The sequence below is a fragment of the Pseudophryne corroboree genome, chromosome 11, assembly GCF_028390025.1.
Source record: "Pseudophryne corroboree isolate aPseCor3 chromosome 11, aPseCor3.hap2, whole genome shotgun sequence".
Classification (NCBI taxonomy): domain Eukaryota; kingdom Metazoa; phylum Chordata; class Amphibia; order Anura; family Myobatrachidae; genus Pseudophryne; species Pseudophryne corroboree.
The window spans coordinates 329,522,549-329,544,240 of record NC_086454.1 but is presented as its reverse complement, the minus strand read 5'-3'; the positions used below and the strand labels follow the sequence as shown (position 1 = coordinate 329,544,240).

At 50.1% G+C, this 21,692-nt stretch overlaps 1 long non-coding RNA gene across 1 annotated transcript; it reads right to left on the bottom strand.

Annotated features, from left to right (window-relative positions):
* Positions 1-6,649: 6,649 nt before the first annotated feature.
* LOC134970239 (uncharacterized) lies at positions 6,650-20,910 on the bottom strand. Its single transcript, XR_010189740.1, has 3 exons — positions 20,694-20,910; positions 14,031-14,070; positions 6,650-6,870 (listed from the first exon to the last, which is right to left on the bottom strand). It is a non-coding gene; the product is annotated as an uncharacterized LOC134970239 (long non-coding RNA).
* Positions 20,911-21,692: the final 782 nt, after the last annotated feature.

The window sequence follows — 21,692 nt, the reverse complement described above, 5'->3', positions numbered from 1 at the left end:
ATCACAAATACAGGGGCGTGTCTGACTCTTTGGAGGGCTGAAGCAAGTTGCACCCGTGGATGCAGCTTTACTGGATTCAACGCGAGAATTCCTCGGTCATCCTGAGTAACCTGAGGGCCAGTCAGTGACACTGCAGAGTTATCCGATGCAGAGACGCCTCCTGCAGCATCAGCATATTATAGTACAGTAGCTGCGTCCAAAGCAGCTGTTGATCTGTGTCCACCTTGAATCAGGCCCACAATCTGCTCTTGAAGTCACGTCCACTAACAGACCACATTGTTATCAGGTCCTGCCAGTGGCAGAAGTAACGGAGGCGGTGGAGTTCGGCCGCCGCTGGACCCCAGCTGCAAAGGGGTCATGACCTCCTCCATTGCCTCTGGTGCACTCAGCACAGGCCCTATAATCAGAGGCGTAACTTGGGTAGGGCAAGCAGGGCACGTGCCCTGGGCGCCATGACGGGCACAGCTAAAGGGGGCGCCCGCGCCGCCGTCCAGGACATCGCTCCCGCCCACGCACCCACAGCCGCCACCGTCTGACTGCACACAGTCACTGCCAGCACCTGTTTCGCACCTGTGCGGCCGGTGATGGAGGCCCCTGGGGAGTCGGAGGAGGAAGGGGAACAGGCCGCCTTACCGGTGGATCCGCCACCCAAAGAGGAGGAAGTAGAGGCCTCGCTACCCCCTCCCCCCGCGGCCCGAAGCCACCTCTCCCCCAGACATCCTGACCTCCGTTCCCCCAGTCACCACGGCCCCCGCTGCTGGGCATCTCCCCGGCCTACCGCCAGGTCGTGCCGGAGCCCTCCCCGGCGCTCCCCTTCCTCTTTAGCACGCCCGTGGTCAGGTACAGATCCCAGCCCGCACCCGCTGCCGCCTCTTCCTCCTCCCCCGGGGGGGTCAACATCTTCGCCAATGACAGCAGCTTCATGGAGCTCTGTAAGAAGAAGATGGAGTCTGGCAGCAAGGAGGAGGCCCGGGCCGAGGAGGAGGACAAGAAACCTGAGCGCGAGCGCAGGAAGCCCGTCAGCTTTGTAAGAGACCAACCCCGGCTGCGGCTGCAGCCTCATATAACTCTATGGGGGAATTCAAGTGTTTGAACATTCGGTTGGATGTCTGTTTTTTCCTGTCTATTAGATAGGAAAAAACAGACTCCCAACTGACATTTCAAACATTTGAATCTCCCCCTATATGTGTGTGTGTGTGTGTGTGTGTGTGTGTGTGTGTGTGTTTGTGCGTGTGTGTGTGTGTGTACATGTGTAAGAGAGCAACCCAGCCGTAGCTGCCACATGTTACTCTATATGTGTAAGAGAGCAACCCCGGCTGCTGCAGCCTCATATTACTCTATATGTGTGTGTATATACATGTGTAAGAGCAACCCAGCCATAGCTGCCTCATATTACACTATATGTATGTGTATATATGTTTGAGAGCAGCCTCGGCCGCCGTTGCTGCTGCAGCCTCATATTACTCTTTATGTGTGTGTGTGTGTGTGTGTGTGTGTGTGTGTGTGTGTGTATGTGTGTCTGTGTGTGTGTATATATGTGTAAGAGACCAACCCGGCATCTGCTGCAGCCTCGTATTACTCTAAATATGTGTTTGTATACATGTGTAAGATACCCAGCAGCAGCTGCTTTATATTACTGTGTGTGATTGTTCAGCCGCCGTCACTGCCAGCACCTGTTTTCGCCGCCGAGCAAGTCCCACTGTGGTGCTTGGCGGCGTTACTGCAGCACCTCCTAGCCTCCCTCCTTGCTAGGGCTGCTGCCGGGAGCGTGACCGCGATGCCAGCATCACGCTCCATGAACTTCTGCTTGTCGCTGAGAGGTGAGGAGGGGGAAGGGGGGTGGGGAACACTAGACAGTGACACACAAAGAGACTACCCCCCCTCAGAGGCGTAACTAGGGTAGGGTGAGTGGGGCACGTGCCCTGGGTGCCTTGGCAGGCCCAGGAGAGGGGGACTCCGCCGGCGGCCAGGGCATCATGCCCCACTCGCCCCCGTCACGCCGAAATGTGAAATGTGAGGGGAGGAGAGCGCAGCGTCTCTCCCTCCCCTCACCGCCGCTGCCAGCACTAGCAGCGCTTCCAGCAGCGCTGCGTGTGTACGGTCTCCGGCGGCGAAAGCCAATCAGAGCTTGTGGACCGGCTCCCGATTGGCTAGCGAACCGGCGCCACACAGCTGCCGGAGACCTGGAGCGGTGAGGGGAAGGAGAGGCGCTGCGCTGCGCTCTCCTCCCCTCACATATCAACACAAGCGGTGTGTGACCGGGGGGGGGGGAGCGCAGTGGGGCATGTAACTGGCACCGTGGGGCATGTAACTGGCACAGTGGGGCATGTAACTGGCACAGTGGGGCAATGTAACTGGCACTGTGGGGCATGTAACTGGCACTGTGGGCCATGTATCTGGCATTTTGGGGCAATCTAACTGGCACTGTGGGGCAATGTAACTGGCAATGTGGGGCAATGTATCTGGCACTGTGGTGCAATGTATCTGGCACAGTGGGGCATGTATCTGGCAATGTAACTGGCAATGTGGGGCAATGTATCTGGCACTGTGGTGCAATGTATCTGGCACAGTGGGGCATGTATCTGGCACTGTGGGGCAATGTAACTGGCACTGTTGGGCAATGTAACTGGCAATGTGGGGCAATGTATCTGGCACTGTGGTGCATGTATCCGGCACAGTGGGGCACCGTGGTGCAACGTATCTGGCACTGTGGGGCAATGTATCTGGCACTGTGGGGCAATGTATCTGGCTCTGTGGGGCATGTAACTGGCACTGTGGGGCATGTATCTGGCATTTGGTGTGTGGCCACGCCCATTTTGCACATGCTACTTTTGGTGGGTTTTTCTTTTTTTTTGGGGGGGGGGGGGGGCGCCATTTTCCATCTTGCCCCTGGGCTCCGAAAACCCTAGCTACGCCTCTGCCTATAATTACACCAGACTGTATGTCGCTGGCCAAAAACATCAGCAGTACGGTGCAGATGACATACCAGAGTAGAGGACAGGGAAGAAGCTCCCCCAGGCCGGGAAACACCTTCCTCCTACCTGCCCTCTATCTTTCTGATTGGCTGCAGGCTCTCTCTGCTCTCATTTACCTCCCCCAGCTCCCTTACTGCGGCTCCCTGTGCCATCATGTGTCTGGTGCTGCGGGGGCCGCATCGATAGCATCGATGGCCATGGTGCTGGTCCTGGTGTCCAGGTCAGTGCGGGCAGTGTCCTGTCATCCTCACCCAGAGATGTGTCATTACAGCTGTGCACATTTTATACCCCCCAACCAGTGACGTGCGGTGGGGTGAGACAGGTGAGGCAGAGCCTTTCCTGTCATACTAACGTATATGCCAGAATTTTTACCATATAAAGTATATGTACCTCACCTGTCTATCTTTTTTGCAAGTCTCTGATCAAAACTCACCAAATTTCCAGGAGTTTATACTGCTGCACCTTTGCATAATGCCCACCTTAACCCTTTGTCTCATATATTGTCTGTAAATTGGGCTCTGATACTAGCCAGTGCCTCCTGAGCCATTTACCGCACCGCATGTCCCTGCCCCCAACATACACACCTCGGTATATGGGCCTAATTCAGCTTCATTCACTGAAGTGCGGAAATCGCTATTCGGCAATTTCCACACTTCTGTGCATGCGCACACACCGATGCGTGCATGCGGGAGGACTTTGTTGCATTTAAGTGCCGACGGGAGGCAGTGACGGGGCGGCGTTGTGGTGTTTTGTGGGCGGCGATGCGGCATTGGGGAGGCACGTTCTGGACAACGGATGCGTTTCTGGACCATTTGCGTGGGCGGACTGCGACTTAACACATGGCGGCCCGGCGCTTACCTTCGCAGCTAGGCTGCGCAGGCAGAGGGCTACCGCAAAAATGCTTTGCTGTTTAGTGAAGCGCTCGTATTTTAGTGGGATGGAAGGACCCGACATGCGAGCATATTAGTGGAAGGAGATGCTGAATTAGGCCCTATATCTATTATCATACGCGCACGCAGGGGGGGAGGGGGGAGGTCCTCCTCTTAGGCAGCCGCAGCTCCCATGGTGCTTTGACAGAGAGCGGGCATGGTGAGGCGCTGACTCCGGCAGCAGGTCAGGTGTATGTCTGTCTTGCATGCCGGGGGGATGGCGGGTGGTGCCAGCGGGCGAGCGTGTATTGCTACCCCCCACTACTGCTATACTGGTACATTATTTACACTCACACCCCCACTACAAAATCCTTCTGACTTCTCCATTAATTCTTCTCTCTACACCATGCCAGAGATAGGCAGTGTGTGGCTTCCCAGCTGTTGGGGAACTGTAAGTTCCAGCAGTCTGTTTTACCAGATGCTGTGGAGAGGTTTATGTCTGCATCCCCTGACAGGCTGGCAGGGCATTCATAGTTGCCAATGGTCTCAAACTCATATTCAGGGACATTATGCTTTAACTGGCCCATATAAATGTCACCTATGGGTCAGCGTAGGCCAGGAGAGGTTAGATGGAGGCCACATCAGGCTTGTATGTAGGTGGCGGTGGTGTCATCTCACCAGCTTGTCCAGCCAACCACAATGTAATGGATTATTTTGGATGCTGGCCCTTTACGCTGTTATGAACCCATAAAGGGCTAGTCACTTCTGCACAATGTTGGGTTGCGATGTGTGGATGCGCATAACCAGGGCCGGCTCCAGGCCTACTAGCACCCTGAGCGAGGAAATTTCAAAGCGGATCTCAGACGCTGGCAGGAGGCATCTCTTTCCTGTAGACGCCTCCTGCAGCATCAGTATATTAGATGTACGATATTGGACAACCGCTTCTCTGGTTACCTGACATAAAAGTGTTTGGGGTGTTGGTAGTGAATTGCACACGCAGGACGCACCAACAACAATCTCACCTCAGGGCTCCTGGCATGAACTTACGCCTCTGCGTCCTGCCAATATTAGGATTAATTAAGTGGGCGCTGCTGTTATATAACCTTCCTTTCTCTCTGCTATATGTGTACCTTGCTGTGACAATGCTACAGATCCATGGCAAAATAAAAAAAAAGTAAAATTCTAACCGCATATATGTATGTGTCCAATAAGCGCTGTATATGTGGGTTAGTATGCATTTAATATGTACGTTTGTGAATGTGTGAAAAAAGCAAGTGGCACAGAGGTTCCCGTGCAGGCAGACACTATTACATGTGCCAAGTGAATCAATGCTGGCTGATCTGTACCCAGTAGCATATATATGATGAGTGCAGGGTGTGCGGTGCAGTGCGCCCACACCACACCCTGCACCTATTCACTAAACTTTCCTACTGTGACGCTGCGTCTGACTTACACTGATCTGCCTTACAGGGAGCATGCAGCATGTATATGAAGGGAAAGGGTGCGGCGGGTGACCCAGCACTGTCTACAGCAATAGCTATACATGGTGGCAGCGCCTACTCCACTGCTGCACATAAATTGCCCGCCTACTGACAACTAGCCACACCTACTGTCAGCTCAGCCACACCTACTGATAACTAGCCACACCTACTAACTCCTTAGCCACACCTACTGACAACTCAGCCTCACCTACTGACAACTCAGCCTCACCTGCTGACAACTCAGCCACACCTACTGACAACTCAGCCACACCTACTGACAACTCAGCCACACCCGCTGATAACTAGCCCCACCTACTGACAACTCAGCCTCACCTACTGACAACTCAGCCACACCTGCTGACAACTCAGCCACATCTACTGACAACTCAGTCACACCTACTGACAACTCAGCCACACCCGCTGACAACTAGCCCCACCTACTGACAACTCAGCCACACCTGCTGACAACTCAGCCACACCTGCTGACAACTCAGCCACACCTACTGACAACTCAGTCTCACATACTGACAACTCAGCCACACCTACTGACAACTAGCCACAACTGCTGACAACTAGCCACACCTACTGACAACTCAGCCTCACCTACTGACAACTAGCCACAACTGCTGACAACTAGCCTCACCTGCTGACAACTCAGCCACACCTACTTACAACTGAGCCACACCTACTTACAACTGAGTCACACCTACTGACAACTCAGCCACACCTGCTGACAACCAGCCACACCTACTTACAACTGAGCCACACCTACTTACGACTGAGCCACACCTACTGACAACTAGCCTCACCTGCTGACAACCAGCCACACCTACTGACAACTAGCCTCACCTGCTGACAACCAGCCACACCTACTGACAACTCAGCCACACCTGACATCTGCCACCGTCTCATTGTGCAGTGGGGGGGGGACAGAGCCACAATAACACACGTTATTAGTTTAATACACCAGACCACCCACTTCACTCACCAAGAGAGTGGGAGCCAGTGAGCTACAACCTGCTTACTAACGCTGTACGCTCACATAGGTTTAAGGGGTCTATTTACTAAGCCTTGAATTGAGATAAAGTGGACGGAGATAAAGTACCATCCAATCAGCTTCTAACTGCCCTGTCATTGGCTAGGTTTGAAAAATGACAGGAGCTGATTGGCTGGTACTTTATCTCCGTCCACTTTACCTCCATCCAAGGGTTAGTAAATAGACCCCTAAATGAGAAGTGAAACGCATTTCAGTTAATATTCGCAGTATAACGACAGACAAGTAACAGTAAATGACCAGTCATACATGTTTATTTTCATCGGTCATTGTACAAACAAATGCTGTAATGCTACTGTGCATGTAATAGGAATAGTGGTAATGTCATGAAATAGGGCGCCTGTAGCTTGGCTTGTTACCAGCAGGTGGCAGCAGCTGGCTGATCAGCAGCCTGCACTCTGTGATCTCTCCAGCAGGCGGCTCTGAGTACACTGGTTACTTGGTCCTTCTTCAGGTCTGATTTATCCCCAGTTTCAGACATATCGCACAACCTTCAAAAGAGCAAAAACATTTATTAGAAACAGTGCTTGAATGGCAATATTAAATGTCATCAACGAACTTGCATATGACGATGTATAAACATAGAATTATTTATTAAAGCCACGTGCATATAAAAATGAAATAGAGAAAATATGAGCGATATATAGGACGGGATTAACTAAACCCTAAAATGCTTTGAAAACCCTGAAAATGCAGTTTTTGTGGTTTTGCTGCATTCTCCATATGTACCAAGCTCCAGAATGTGATGCGTTTTGCAGCTTGCTTCTGGTGTGAGCTTGATTCATCTTTGGGTGGCTTTACCCAATAAAAGCCTTACGTGACTCCCCCTGAGAGGAATCCAATCAGATGCCTCCCAGCACTTCCTGCTCCTCAAATCGAATCCTTCACAATGTTCCCCACTTCTCAATGCGCTTTTGACTTTACATATATATTTACTAATCTTACAAGGGGGGAAGAATACTAGATACTGGAATTTCCTAAGTACCTACAGTAACAAGACTGTATGTGTGGTTTATAGGCCATGTTTAATATACTGAACAGCAGTTTATGATCATTTATTATATCTGGTAACAGGACAATTTTAAAGCCAATGTCCGTTAATAAGGTGCCCACTTTTGAGCAGAAGAGAGCTCTCTTGGGAGAGCCTGAGGCACAGAGGCGGAACTACCGGCAGTGCAAGCAGTGCGTTGCACTGGGGCCCGCCTCTGTCCAGGGGCCCAAGCATGTAATGAGTCAAACTGACTCATTACATGCCGCTGTGCGCTGCGGGCAACCGCTGCCGAAGCGCACAGCCGCCCGGAGAGGAGAGGAGCAGCGGCACTGACGGGGGAAGGAGGAGGAGGGAGGTGAAGGAGGGAGCCACAGCAGCGCTTTGTTACTGGTGGAGGCGCTGCTGCCCCTCTGCTTCACTATAGGCTGTCTTCCGAGAACAGCCTATAGGGAAGCAGAGGGGCAGCAGCAGCAGCGCCTCCACCAGTAACAAAGCGCTGCTGCGGCTCCCTTCTTCACCTCCGTCCTCCACCTCCTCTACTGCCCGGGAATCGTCTGACGCAGCTGCACCGAGGAGCCTGAGCCGGCGGAGAGGGTAAGTATAATTCTTCTTTCTTTCTTTTTCTTTCTTTCTTTCTTGGGCCTGCCTGCCGCTATGTGTAAAAATGGGGGACTGCCTGCCGCTATGTGTAAAAAGGGGAATCAGCCTGCAGCAATGTGTAAAAAGGGGGGACTGCCTGACGTAATGTGTAAAAAGGTGGAATCAGCCTGCCGCAATGTGTAAAAAGGGGGGACTGCCTGACGTAATGTGTAAAAAGGTGGAATCAGCCTGCCGCAATGTGTAAAAAGGGGGGACTGCCTGACGTAATGTGTAAAAAGGGGGAATCAGCCTGCCGCAATGTGTAAAAAGGGGGGACTGCCTGACGTAATGTGTAAAAAGGGGGAATCAGCCTGCCGCAATGTGTAAAAATGGGTAATCTGCCTGCCGCTACGTGTAAAAATGGGGAATATGCCTGCCGTAATGTGTAAAAAGGGGTAATCTGCCTGCCGCTATGTGTAAAAAGGGGTAATCTGCCTGCCGCAATGTGTAAAAATGGGGAATATGCCTGCCGTAATGTGTAAAAATGGGCACGCTGTCTGCCGTAATGTGTAACAAGGGCACGCTGTCTGCCGTAATGTGTAAAAAGGGGACGATGTCTGCCGTTATGTGTAAAAAGGGGATGCTGTCTGCCTTAATGTGTAACAAGGGCACGCTGTCTGCCGTTATGTGTAAAAAGTGTACGCTGTCTGCCGCTATGTGTAACAAGGGCACGCTGTCTGCCGTTATGTGTAAAAAGTGCACGCTGTCTGCCGTTATGTGTAAAAAGGGCAAACTGTCTGCCGTTATGTGTAAAAAGTGCACGCTGTCTGCTGTAATGTGTAAAAAGAGGAATCTGTCCGCTGTAAGGTGTAAAAGGGTCTCTACCTGGTGTAGTGGTGCTACTGTGCGGCGTAATTTGAATAATGGAGACTACTGTGTACCGTTTTATGAATTGGTATTATTTTGTGGCCACACCCCTTCCCCACGAAGCCACGCCACTATGTATATTTGCGCGCGACTACGGCGCGCACTGCCCCTGTTTTGCATGCAGGGGTGGGGCTCTGATGCCGTTTCTTGCTCACAGTGCTAAAATGTCTAGTTACGGCACTGTTGCTAGGTATCCATTTCTCTGGCCCTGAGCAGGTCCCCCTCACCAGATCCTCTCCAGGGGTGAGACTTGCATGGGATGTGTGTGGGGGTGTGTGTGGGGGGGGGGGGTGTGGCCAAAGCATTTTGTTGCACCTTGGCCCACCGCTCGCTAGTTCCGCCACTGCTGAGGCAGAACGATGTGCTGCAGCTTATACCACAGCAGCACAGAGGAGCCAGGAGAGCAAGGGTTACAGAGCATTTGCCCCTCACTTGCTGGTGTGTGGGTATTAGGGCTAATAAATACAATTACCCCATAGCACAGTCACATGTACATAGAACAATCACAAAGCTCTATCTCAGTCTCACTCAAAAAGTTCAGTCAGAATTGAGAGAGGAGGAGTTAGGATTGCAGATGGGAGGAGTTGGGACTGTAGAGGGAGGAGTCAAGATTAAACAAGTAAACCGCCCCCCCTAAAGAAAAGTCTAGATCCGTCCCTGAGCACCTGAAATCTCTATTACTATATATGGGGTCCAGCTTTTAGCTGTGCGGCTCTGATTCTTTGGAACTCGCTGTCTTGCTCAGTTCTAGTGGCCTCAACCTTCTAAAACAGATTCAAGACGTACGTGCTTACAGAAGCATCTCACTGGTTACCTTTTACTTTCTAGACACAGATTATACAATCCCAGTGCTTAGCTCTCTTCTGTAGCCTATTAATGCATGTATCTTTATTTTGTATCTTGCAGCACTTTGCGTCCTATTAGCCAAACAACTGCTATATAAATCCAGTACTCTCATTATTACTAATAGATTGATCTCTAAAGACATTTCATCCTGGAAGAAGACTTATTCCAAGCTGTGAGATGTGGGGAACCTCATGAGTTACAGCCAGGGTCGGATTGGCCATAGGGCTCGCCAGGAAGTTTCTTGGTAGGCCGACGTGTCTGTGGGGCCTGTTTTCTGTGTTGTTGTCATGTGCCCCCCACACACATGACAGGCAGCCAGCCCACTCAGTACACTGCATTGCCCCCATTCATTCTGTTATACCATCTCTGCAGTACAGCACCTCTGCCATCCAGTGATGCTGCCATGGCTACACGGTATGTTATACCTCTTGTGCTGCCCATGTCAGGCCACTTCCACAAAATTTTACAAGGCCACTTTTAGTTCCCAATCCGCCCCTGGTCTGCAGCAAAATACACAAGGAAGGCCGCAACTGCATACAATCAGGCCCTATGAAGTGGGATCCCGCCTCCCTCAACAGACCCCACCCCCTCACCAGGCTACTTCCATTAATTTCCCTGGCTGGTTTTCCATCTCAATCCGCCCCTGGTTACAGCAAACAGTTTTTCACATATACATTGTAACAGAAGTAAGATTTATGTTATTATTGGTTTCCTAGAGAATCTAGTTTGTTACCTTTTATTCTTGTGGTTTTCTATGATGATCAGTAGGAAATGTTCTGGTGGTGGGCCTGTTTAGGATGATATCTATCGGATAGATAGATAGATAGATAGATAGATAGATAGATAGATAGATAGATAGATAGATAGAGCTATCTATCTAAAAAAAAAAAAAAATTATCTCATCTATAGTAAATCTATAGAGTCATAGATATAAACTCCTCCGCTCCTCTCTGTCTCCTCCTCTCTCCATCTTCACTCTGGGATATAGTCTTTCCCAGAGGCTATGTATGCTGATGTTGTTAATATATTTGGGATTAGGCCTTCAGCTCCTCTTCTTCCCCTGAAGGCTCTTGCTCCTTATCTCCTCCACACGCTCTTTGGGTACAAGGCCCAATGCTGCCATAAAGGCACACTTATCTGGGTCTTCCAGCTTAGGTTTTTTTGCAGCCGGGGGATCCTCAATTGGTTCTCCACCAGAATCCATATCGCCAATCTCCAGTCTCCAACTGTCACTACCAAACAGTGATGGATGGCAGTTACTGGCCATAAGTACCTGAATGCCGTCTGTGACCTCACTAGTGACTTCCTAGGGACGGGAGACATATTCTCCTGCTTACTAGGCAATAACAGCAGCAAGCTCCCACGCTGCCTTATACCAGCTGCCCACCTGTCATAAGATTAATGGTAGAACACAAAGCCATTTTGGAAGCCATGTTGTTTGTCCATTACTGTCAGCACAGGCCACTGCTAGCCTAGCTATTAAAGAACTCAGGGGATTGTATTTGGGATCCGGTCTGAAGGTTGACACTGTCTAGGTCGACAATGTTTAGGTCGACCACTATAGGTCGACAGTCACTAGGTCGACATGGATGGAAGGTCGACAGGGTTTATAGGTCAACATGTGCTAGGTCAACAGGTCTAAAGGTCGACATGAGTTTTTCACATTTTTTTTCTTTTTTAAAAATTTTTCATACTTAACGACCCACGTGGACTACGATTGGAATGGTAATCTGTGCCGAGCGAAGCGGTAGCGGAGCGAGGCACCTTGCCCGAAGCATGGCGAGCGAAGCGAGCCATGCGAGGGGACACAGTGCACTAATTTGGGTTCCCAGTCACTTTACGAAGAAAATGACACAAAAAAAAAAAAAAAACCTCATGTCGACCTTTAGACCTGTCGACCTAGCACATGTCGACCTAGAAACCCTGTCGACCTTCCATCTATGTCGACCTAGTGACTGTCGACCTATAGTGGTCGACCTAAACATTGTCGACCTAGATACTGTCGATTTGATGAACCACACCCTTGTATTTATAGAATTGCATTACACAGAAACATATACACATGGGTTAGGGTCGCCACCTTTTTTTTTTTTATTTCCCAGGCAGTGTGTATGGCCAGGGGGCGTGGCCAATACCGCAGTAAGAGTACAACCATTTCATTTGTCAGACAGATCCCTCGTCATGTCTCTCTTTATATGCATCAGACCCCCTCATGGCGGTACATTTGCCAGTGCCCCGTAATGTATCTTTATATGGCATCACAGCCCATTATGCCCCTATATGTGCCAGACAGAGCCTCTTTAAATGATATCAGACCCCCTTCTGTCCCTATATATGCCAGTGCCCTGTAATGCATCTTTATATGGCATCAGAGCTAACTCATGCCCCTTTATATGTCAGACAAAGCCCCTCCTCATGCCCCTTTATATGCCATCAGAGCCCCTCATGAGTCAGCGATGCTGCTTGCAAACCAGAAGCAGATCTATGGTAAGGAGTGTGGGGGGGGGGGGGGGGGGGGGGGGGAGGGGGGCCCAGACCAGGAATGGCTGGAGACCTGGGAGCTGTATAATGGGGGTCATTCCGAGTTGTTCGCTCGTTATTTTTTTTTTGCTACGGGGCGATTAGTCGCAAACTGCGCATGCGCAATGTATGCAGCGCGCCTGCGCCAAGTAGATTAGCACAAAAGTTTGGTATTTTACTCACGGCGTAACAAAGTTTTTTCATCGTTCTGCTGATCGTAGTGTGATTGACAGGAAGTGGGTGTTTCTGGGCGGAAACTGACCGTTTTCTGGGAGTGTGCGGAAAAACGCAGGCGTGTCAGGGAAAAACGCGGGAGTGTCTGGAGAAACGGGGGAGTGTCTGGGCGAACGCTGGGCGTGTGTGTGACGTCAAACCAGGAACGAAAAGGACTGAACTGATCGCAGTGTAGGAGTAAGTCTGGAGCTACTCAGAAACTGCTAAGAAATTTCTATTCGCAATTCTGCTAATCTTTCGTTCGCTATTCTGCTAAGCTAAGATACACTCCCAGAGGGCGGCGGCTTAGCGTGTGCAATGCTGCTAAAAGCAGCTAGCGAGCGAACAACTCGGAATCACCCCCTATATTATTATTATGTTTACAAGTATTAATAATGTAATCCAATAATATGACAATAATAATACTAATAATAATAATAGATTATAAACAAATTTTGAAATACAGATAACTCTCTTTTCTCCGGAAGAGTAATACCTGACACTTTTGCATCCCACTGTAGAAAACGAATATTTAATTTAATTATCAGGTGTTCCCCATCAATATTCTTACGGGGTCCGGCGCTGTGTTCCTGCTTCTCATGGCATTCTCCCACATGCCGTCTCCATGCATCCCTGTATATAACTGTTGCAGCGCTATGCATGCCCCATCAGTGATGAAAACGGGGCGTGGCTCGCAATCGTTGCACTCCCACAAAGCCACACCCCCTTTGCTGAGGCCACACCCCTTTTCCCGACCAGGCACGGACACGCCTCGCCAAAAGTCCCTGTTTCTCCCATCCTATAGTTGGGAGGTATGCAGTGTTTGGGGGGGCAGTTGGTGTGGCTCCCCTATTTGAATTTTGGACTGTGCTGCAGCTCAACCTCTGTAACTGCCACTGGCAAGGAAATCCAGGAACAGAGCATTTTGTACCTAATGGAACGGGTCATGTTGGAGGGTAAGCTGTTGCCAGTGTCATTCTTACAGTACAGAGTATAGAAGGACAATGCCCCACTTATAATCTGCCATTGCTGTATTTAGTCTTATAGAAGAGACAAGGACATAGGGGGTCATTCAGACCTGATTGCTAGGCTGCATTTTCATACAATGGGCAATCAGGTCTAAACTGCGCATGCGTATGCACCGCAATGTGCAGGCGCATCACACGGGTACAAAGCGGATCGCCGCTCAGCGATGGGTTTGTGTGATGGATCCGTTCGCATGGGCGATCGCAAGGAGATTGACAGGAAGAGGGCGTTTGTGGGTGTCAACTGACCGTTTTCAGGGAGTTTCTGGAAAAACGCAGGCGTGTCCATGCGTTTGCAGGGAGGGTTCCTGGCGTCAAATCCGGTCCCGGACAGGCTGATGTGATCGCAGCGGCTGAGTAAGTCCTGGGCTGCGCATAGACCGCACAAAATCTGTTTGTACAGCTCTGCTACACATGCGTTCGCACACTTGCACAGCTAAAATACACTCCCCCTGTAGGCGGCGACTATCTGATCGCAGCAGTGCAAACATCGCCTGCTAGCAATCAGGTCTGAATTACCCCCATAGTGAGCTGCACAGCACAAGCTTACCTAGCTGAATCACTGTGATATGTGGATTATTCTTTAGTTCCTGTAAAAGATAAAAGTAACAAGTGAGGCTGAAGCTATAAACTGACATCAGAACAATATCAGATAATATTTACACTGAATGCAAAACAATATAGCACACATCTATATCCAGTATGTATAATAGACAGGGCTGGCAACAGACATCTTGGGGCCCGGTACAGCATACTTGCCTACTTTTGAAAAGGCATTTCAGGGAGATTGTGAAAGTACCAACTGTCAGCACGGACGTGTACTGCTACATCGGAGAGGCGTGTCATAAAAATGACTTACATTCAAATGTAAATGAGCCCCAAAGTTAGTAAGATCTACTTGCTGAAGAAAAGACACTGATATTTTGCAGGATTTGTTTGTGTATTGTGTTTTAGATCAGGTTCCATATGCTGTAAGTGGCCACGAGAAATCTTATGCAAAATGCATGTAGCCATAGGGATCATTACATACCTCCCAACATGACCCTCTCCAGGAGGGACACAACGCTCTGCTTCTGGACTTTTCTCTTAGTGTATGATTGCTGGCACCTATGTTGAACAGGTAAATGGATAAGAAATGTGTTTCAGCACAGGTGATGGCAATCATACATGAAGAGAAAAGTCCAGGAGCAGAGTATTCTGTCCCTCCTGGAGAGGGTCATGTTGGGAGGTATGTCATTATGTCTTATAACCAATGCAGAGATATGTCACTGATGATCCCATTTGAATGTATGTATCTCTGATTTCTTTTTTTACCCAATAATGTAACAGCTGCATAATGGGGTTAGGGTGCAATCAGGGAGATTGCTGGTCTGTTCAGGGAGTGAGGGAGATTGCTGCTATTTCAGGGAGTCTCCTGCAGAATAAGGGAGGGTAGGCAACTATGCGGTACAGTGATATCTCTGGGGCCCCCTCAGAGCAACGGAATTTGCTGTGCTATATAATAAACTGTCATTAAATATATATATATATACTAGGTGCTTCATCGCGCCCTACGGGCGCTGTTCACACCGTCGGAAGGGGCTACGCCCCCTTAACCCCTGCACGCCTTTCTGGGGTTCAATATATGGAGTATTACCTGCATTCCTAGTTTTGTTAGTGTTTGAATATTGCACAATGATAGGGCGTCCGATGGTGAAGGGGGCGTAGTCCCTTGCAACAGGAAGGGGTTTGGGGAGTGGGGACCGCGGATGGGGGAGGGGGTATGAAGGCGCTGTGGGTGGGGTAGGAGCAGGGGTGTCGCAGGTGGGGGATGGCAGCTGCAGGGCTGTTGCGGATGGAGGAGGGGTTCCGAAGGCGCTGCAGATGGGGAAGGGGTGGGTGCGGGTGTGCAGTGGATGGGGGAGGTGTCCAGGGGGCGCGGTGGGTGGGGGAGGGGTGGATGCGGGGGTAACATGGGTGGGGGAGTGGCGGGTGCGGTGCTGTTGCGAATGGTGTAGGCGATGCGGATTGGGAAGGGCCTGCTGCGTGGGTGGGGTAGGGGATCCAAAGGTGCTGCGGGCGGGGGAGAGCCAGATGCGGGGTGTGGCGGATGGGGGAGGGGCTGCTGCAGATGGGGGAGGGGTTTGGAAGACACTGCGGGTGGGGTAGGGGGTCCGAAGGCGCAGTGGGTGGGGGTGCCACGGGTGGTGGAGGGGCAGGTGCGGGGGATGGGGAGGGGTCCAGGGGCGCTGCAGGTGGTGGAGGGGCAGATATCAGTGCACATAGTCTCTGTGGTAGTTAGTGAGGGTTGGTGATGGTGTGAGAGGGGTGAAGGCCAGTACACAGACAGGCAGTTAGAGAGCAGGATGAGGGTGACAGGGCATAGTGACGGGGAGTACTTAGCAGATATAGGGGTGGGCTACAGGTGTGATGTCACAGTGTGTGTACCTTTGCTCTCATGTGTGAGGTATGTGAGGTATATGTGAGGTATATGTGAGGTATGTGTGAGGTATGTGTGAGGTAAGGATGTGCGGGTCGTGGTGGCCACTAACCTCCAGGCTGCTGCTGTGAGATGGTGACTGCAGAGGGAGGGAGCTCCGACCCAGCAGCAATGGGTCGTGGTCAGCATTCCTTCCTGGCCCCGTTCCGCCGCACACTGTCCGCCCCGTCTGACGGGCGTCATTCCTCCATCCTGCATGGCAGCGTCAGCTGCTGTGATCGCGGAGCATAGGTAAGCGTCCGGAGCCCTGTGGGCGGGCAGGCATGGTGTTTCCCTGGAGAGGTGCGGCGCGCGTCCTTAGGCTGCAGACGGAGGGAGCTCCGGCCCAGCAGCAATGTTGATTAGTGCGTGTCCCGTCCTGGCGCTGTCCCGCTGCACATGCTCCGCACCGCTTGTGCTGAGCATGGCAGCCCTTGTCTGTATGCTGCAGATGCTGATCTAGCGGTGCCTGAGCTAGCGCCCTCTCCCTGGGGTGTGGGTGTCAGGCGGCAGGTATGGTGTGTAGGTGGGAGAGGAGCTGCGGGCGGCGACTCGCTGCCTGCAAGTACCCTCCATATCAGCGCTGTTCCCCTCCCTGCAGATAGTATCAGTGGCCGTGGTGTACTTTTGCTACTGGTGGCCAGGGCCGGTGCTAGGGTGTTCGGCGCCCCCCTGCAAACTATGAATTTTGCGCCCTCCCATATTCCTTTGTTGTGCATCGGGAAAAGTGGTGTGGTCTCACAACTAAGGGGCATGGCCACACAATAGTACCCCCATTTAAAATTACGCCACAATGTAGCACAATCGTATTAATCTTATACCCGTAGTAGTAGCGTCCTTATACGTAATGCCCCACCCGTAGTAGTAGCGTCCATATACGTAATGCCCCCCCAATAGTAGTAGTGTCCTTATACATAATGCCCCCCCAGTAGTAGTAGCAGTTATATGTAATGCTCCCCAACAGTAATAGTAGCGTCCTTATACGTAATGCCCCACCCGTAGTAGTAGCGTCCATATACGTAATGCCCACCCAATAGTAGTAGTGTCCTTATACATAATGCCCCCCCAGTAGTAGTAGCAGTTATATGTAATGCTCCCCAACAGTAATAGTAGCGTCCTTATACATAATGCCCCCCCAGTAGTAGTAGCATCCTTATACATAATGCCCCCCCAGTAGTAGTAGCAGTTATATGTAATGCTCCCCAACAGTAATAGTAGCGTCCTTATACATAATGCCCCCCCAGTAGTAGTAGCATCCTTATACATAATGCCCCCCCAGTAGTAGTAGCATCCTTATACATAATGCCCCCCCGTAGTAGTAGCGTCCTAATACATAATGCCCCCCCAATAGTAGTAGTGTCCTTATACATAATGCCCCCCCAGTAGTAGTAGCAGTTATATGTAATGCCCCACAACAGTAATAGTAGCATCCTTATACGTAATGCCCCACCCGTAGTAGTAGCGTCCTTATACGTAATGCCCCCCAGTAGTAGTAGCAGTTATATGTAATGCCCCCCAACAGTAATAGTAGCGTCCTTATACGTAATGCCACCCCTGTAGTAGTAGCATCCTTATACATAATGTGCCCCCAGTAGTAGTACCGTCCTTATACATAATGCCCCCCCAGTAGTAGTAGCATCCTTACATGTAATGCCCTCCCAGTAGTAGTAGCACCGTCCTTATACATAATGCCCCCCAGAAGTAATAGAGTCCTTATACATAATGCCCCCCCCAGTAGTAGCGTCCTTATATGTAATGCCCCCCAGTATTAGTAGCCTCCTTATACGTAATGTCCCCCTATAGTAGTAGCGTCCTTATACGTAATGCCCCCCCATAGTAGTAGCGTCCTTATACGTAATGCCCCCACATAGTAGTAGCGTCCTTATACGTAATGCCCCCCCATAGTAGTAGCGTCCTTATACGTAATGCCCCCCTATAGTAGTAGCGTCCTTATACGTAATGCCCCCCCTATAGTAGTAGCGTCCTTATACGTAATTCCCCCCCTATATTAGTAGCGTCCTTGCATGTAGTGGCCCCCCCAGCAGTGGCGTCCATAAAGTGCGCACACACAGACATACCTCACACACACACACAATTCACACATATATACAAACACACACCCCACCATATATACACACACACACACACACGCACACACACACACACACACACACACACACACACACACACACACACACACCCCACTATATACACACACACACACCCCACTATACACACACACACACACACACACACACACACACACTATATACACCCCCCCCCCCCCCCCACTATATATACACACACACACACACACACACACACACATTTCTCTCTCACCCTCCACTTACCAAGTCTGGCTGGCCGTCACTGCAATGCTGATTCCACCACTGTTCAGCTGTGTGGTCCCGTGTAGCTCCGCCCCTCCATTCTGTGTAGCTCCTCCCCTTAGTGACGGCATAGCCCCGCCCCCTTTTCGGGACCCGCTCTGCACAGCACACAGCCCGCTGTCACAGGTGATTGGGGGGGGGGGAGGACAGGCACAGCAGCCGGCAGCTAGTGGCCATCCTCACCTACTATACTGTAAGGTAGGGTCTTGCACCTGACTGCTGCTGGCGCTGGGTATGGGGTAGCTCCCTGCAGCAGAAGCAGTTGACTCCGCCCAGCTCTGTGACTCCGCCCAGCGTTACGAGCACAGAGTCACAGATTAAGGCAAATATATAGGAGATATATATATATATATATATATATATACACTGCTCAAAAAAATACAGGGAACACTAAAATAACACATCCTAGATCTGAATGAATGAAATATTCTTATTAACTACTTTGTTCTTTACATAGTTGAATGTGCTGACAACAAAATCACACAAAAATTATCAATGGAAATCAAATTTATTAACCCATGGAGGTCTGGATTTGGAGTCACCCTCAATATTAAAGTGGAAAAACACACTACAGACTGATCCAACTTTGATGTAATGTCCTAAAAACAAGTCAAAATGAGGCTCAGTAGTGTGTGTGGCCTCCACGTGCCTGTATGACCTCCCTACAACCCGCACAAGTGGCTCAAGTAGTGCAGCTCATCCAGGATGGCACATCAATGCGAGCTGTGGCAAGAAGGTTTGCTGTGTCTGTCAGCGTAGTGTCCAGAGCATGGAGGTGCTACCAGGAGACAGGCCAGTACATCAGGAGACGTGGAGGAGGCCGTAGGAGGGCAACAACCCAGCAGCAGGACCGCTACCTCCGCCTTTGTGCAAGGAGGAACAGGAGGAGCACTGCCAGAGCCCTGCAAAATGACCTCCAGCAAGCCACAAATGTGCATGTGTCTACTGAAACGATCAGAAACAGACTCCATGAGGGTGGTGTGAGGGCCCGACGTCCACAGGTGGGGGTTGTGCTTACAGCCCAACACCGTGCAGGACGTTTGGCATTTGCCAGAGAACACCAAGATTGGCAAATTCGCCACTGGCGCCCTGTGCTCTTCACAGATGAAAGCAGGTTCTCACTGAGCACATGTGACAGACGTGACAGAGTCTGGAGACGCCAAGGAGAACGTTCTGCTGCCTGCAACATCCTCCAGCATGACCGGTTTGTCAGTGGGTCAGTAATGGTGTGGAGTGGCATTTCTTTGGGGGGCCGCACAGCCCTCCATGTGCTCGCTAGAGGTAGCCTGACTGCCATTAGGTACCGAGATGAGATCCTCAGACCCTTGTGAGACCATATGCTGGTGCGGTTGGCCCTGGGTTCCTCCTAATACAAGACAATGCTAGACCTCATGTGGCTGGAGTGTGTCAGCAGTTCCTGCAAGACGAAGGCATTGATGCTATGGACTGGCCCGCCCGTTCCCCAGACCTGAATCCAACTGAGCACATCTGGGACATCATGTCTCGCTCCATCCACCAAAGCCACGTTGCACCACAGACTGTCCAGGAGTTGGTGGATGCTTTAGTCCAGGTCTGGGAGGAGATCCCTCAGGAGACCATCCGCCACCTCATCAGGAGCATGCCCAGGCGTTGTAGGGAGGTCATACAGGCACGTGGAGGCCACACACACTACTGAGCCTCATTTTTACTTGTTTTAAGGACATTACATCAAAGTTGGATCAGCCTGTAGTGTGTTTTTCCACTTTAATATTGAGTGTGACTCCAAATCCAGACCTCCATGGGTTAATAAATTTGATTTCCATTGATAATTTCTGTGTGATTTTGTTGTCAGCACATTCAACTATGTAAAGAACAAAGTATTTAATAAGAATATTTCATTCATTCAGATCTAGGATGTGTTATTTTAGTGTTCCCTTTATTTTTGTGAGCAGTGTATATATATATATATATATATATATATATATATATATATACATACAGTATACAGATATATAAATATGTATATCTCTCCTTCCTACCCCACACACACCACGGTCTGTCTCTCCCCAATAACTCAATTATGATTCCCTGCTCACATCCCTGCCGGACACTGATACCGCTTTCACATTGCAAACCCTGCTTTTAAAACGTTCCTTAAAACGGGTCTGAGCAGTTAAACCCCCTTCACATCGCATGTTGTAACCAGTATATTACCATTTCATTACCGTTTTGGTACCTTTCACACTGAACCCGTTTAACCCATAGAAAACAGTGGTTGTCATTGTAAATGGACTTTTCTGGCCCACACATTATTAATAATGATTAATTAATTATTAATAATTTGGCTAGTCGTACGATGGAACCCAGCAGCTTCAAGCATCTTTACCATGTTTTTGTAGATTACTGCATCCGTCACTGTCCCAGTGATTTGTCTAGCAATTTCTTCATCCCCTCTGATCCTTTGCAGCTCCCTCACCTCCTCATCACTCCAATTTGCCATTTTAAACTGTATTCTGTATAATAAAATGCTTCCTTCACTCTCATGTGTTTCCTTCAGTTTATTTCCTGCTTCTGCCTGGTGACATCACGCATGGAGACAGCCTATCACCTTCTGTGGTTTGGAAATACCGTTTCTGAGCCTTTCACATTGCACAATGAAATGGGTCTGAACAGTGTAGGACCCCGCTTTTTACCCGTTTTAAAATACCAGTATTCTGGTAAATTCAATGTGGCTCTTTCACACTGCAGCTAGAACCGTTTTGGCATGCTTAAAAAATGGCAATTTACCGGGTTATAGCTGCGGTGTGAAAGGGGTATAAGTGGCATATACTTGGGGCCCCTCTGATTCTTGGGGCCCGGTACAGGTGTCCCCTTTGACCCCCCCTTATGCCAGCCCTGATAATAGATAAATACATATCACTGGGCATTTACCAATAGCAGATGCCACATAGTCGGTGACCCCCCGTGTCGCGCTTCCATGTGGTAGCCGCCCAGAAACCCCAATTTCACGGATGTAGAGAGCCGGATGAATTACCTTTGCTGTAGTAAGAAGCCAGATTCTTTTCCCTATTTGGCCCTTGTCCTAGTGTGTCAGTCCTCTTTGCCAAAAAATATATTTCTGTTTTTTTGTTGTTGCTATGACATCACTTTAAAATATATGTCAAATATTGAGAGCTTTGAGGTCTTGCACAGGATAATATATGATGAGCTCCTTAGGGGCAGTTGCAATTAAAATGCCAGCTGTCTGGATCCTGGCATGCAGGATACCGACACCGAAATACCGACAGCCGACAATGACAACAGACGGAATACCGGCACACCAGGGCTATTCCCACTCGTGGGTGTCCACAAAACCCATAGAGTGGGAACAGATCCTGTGGTGAGC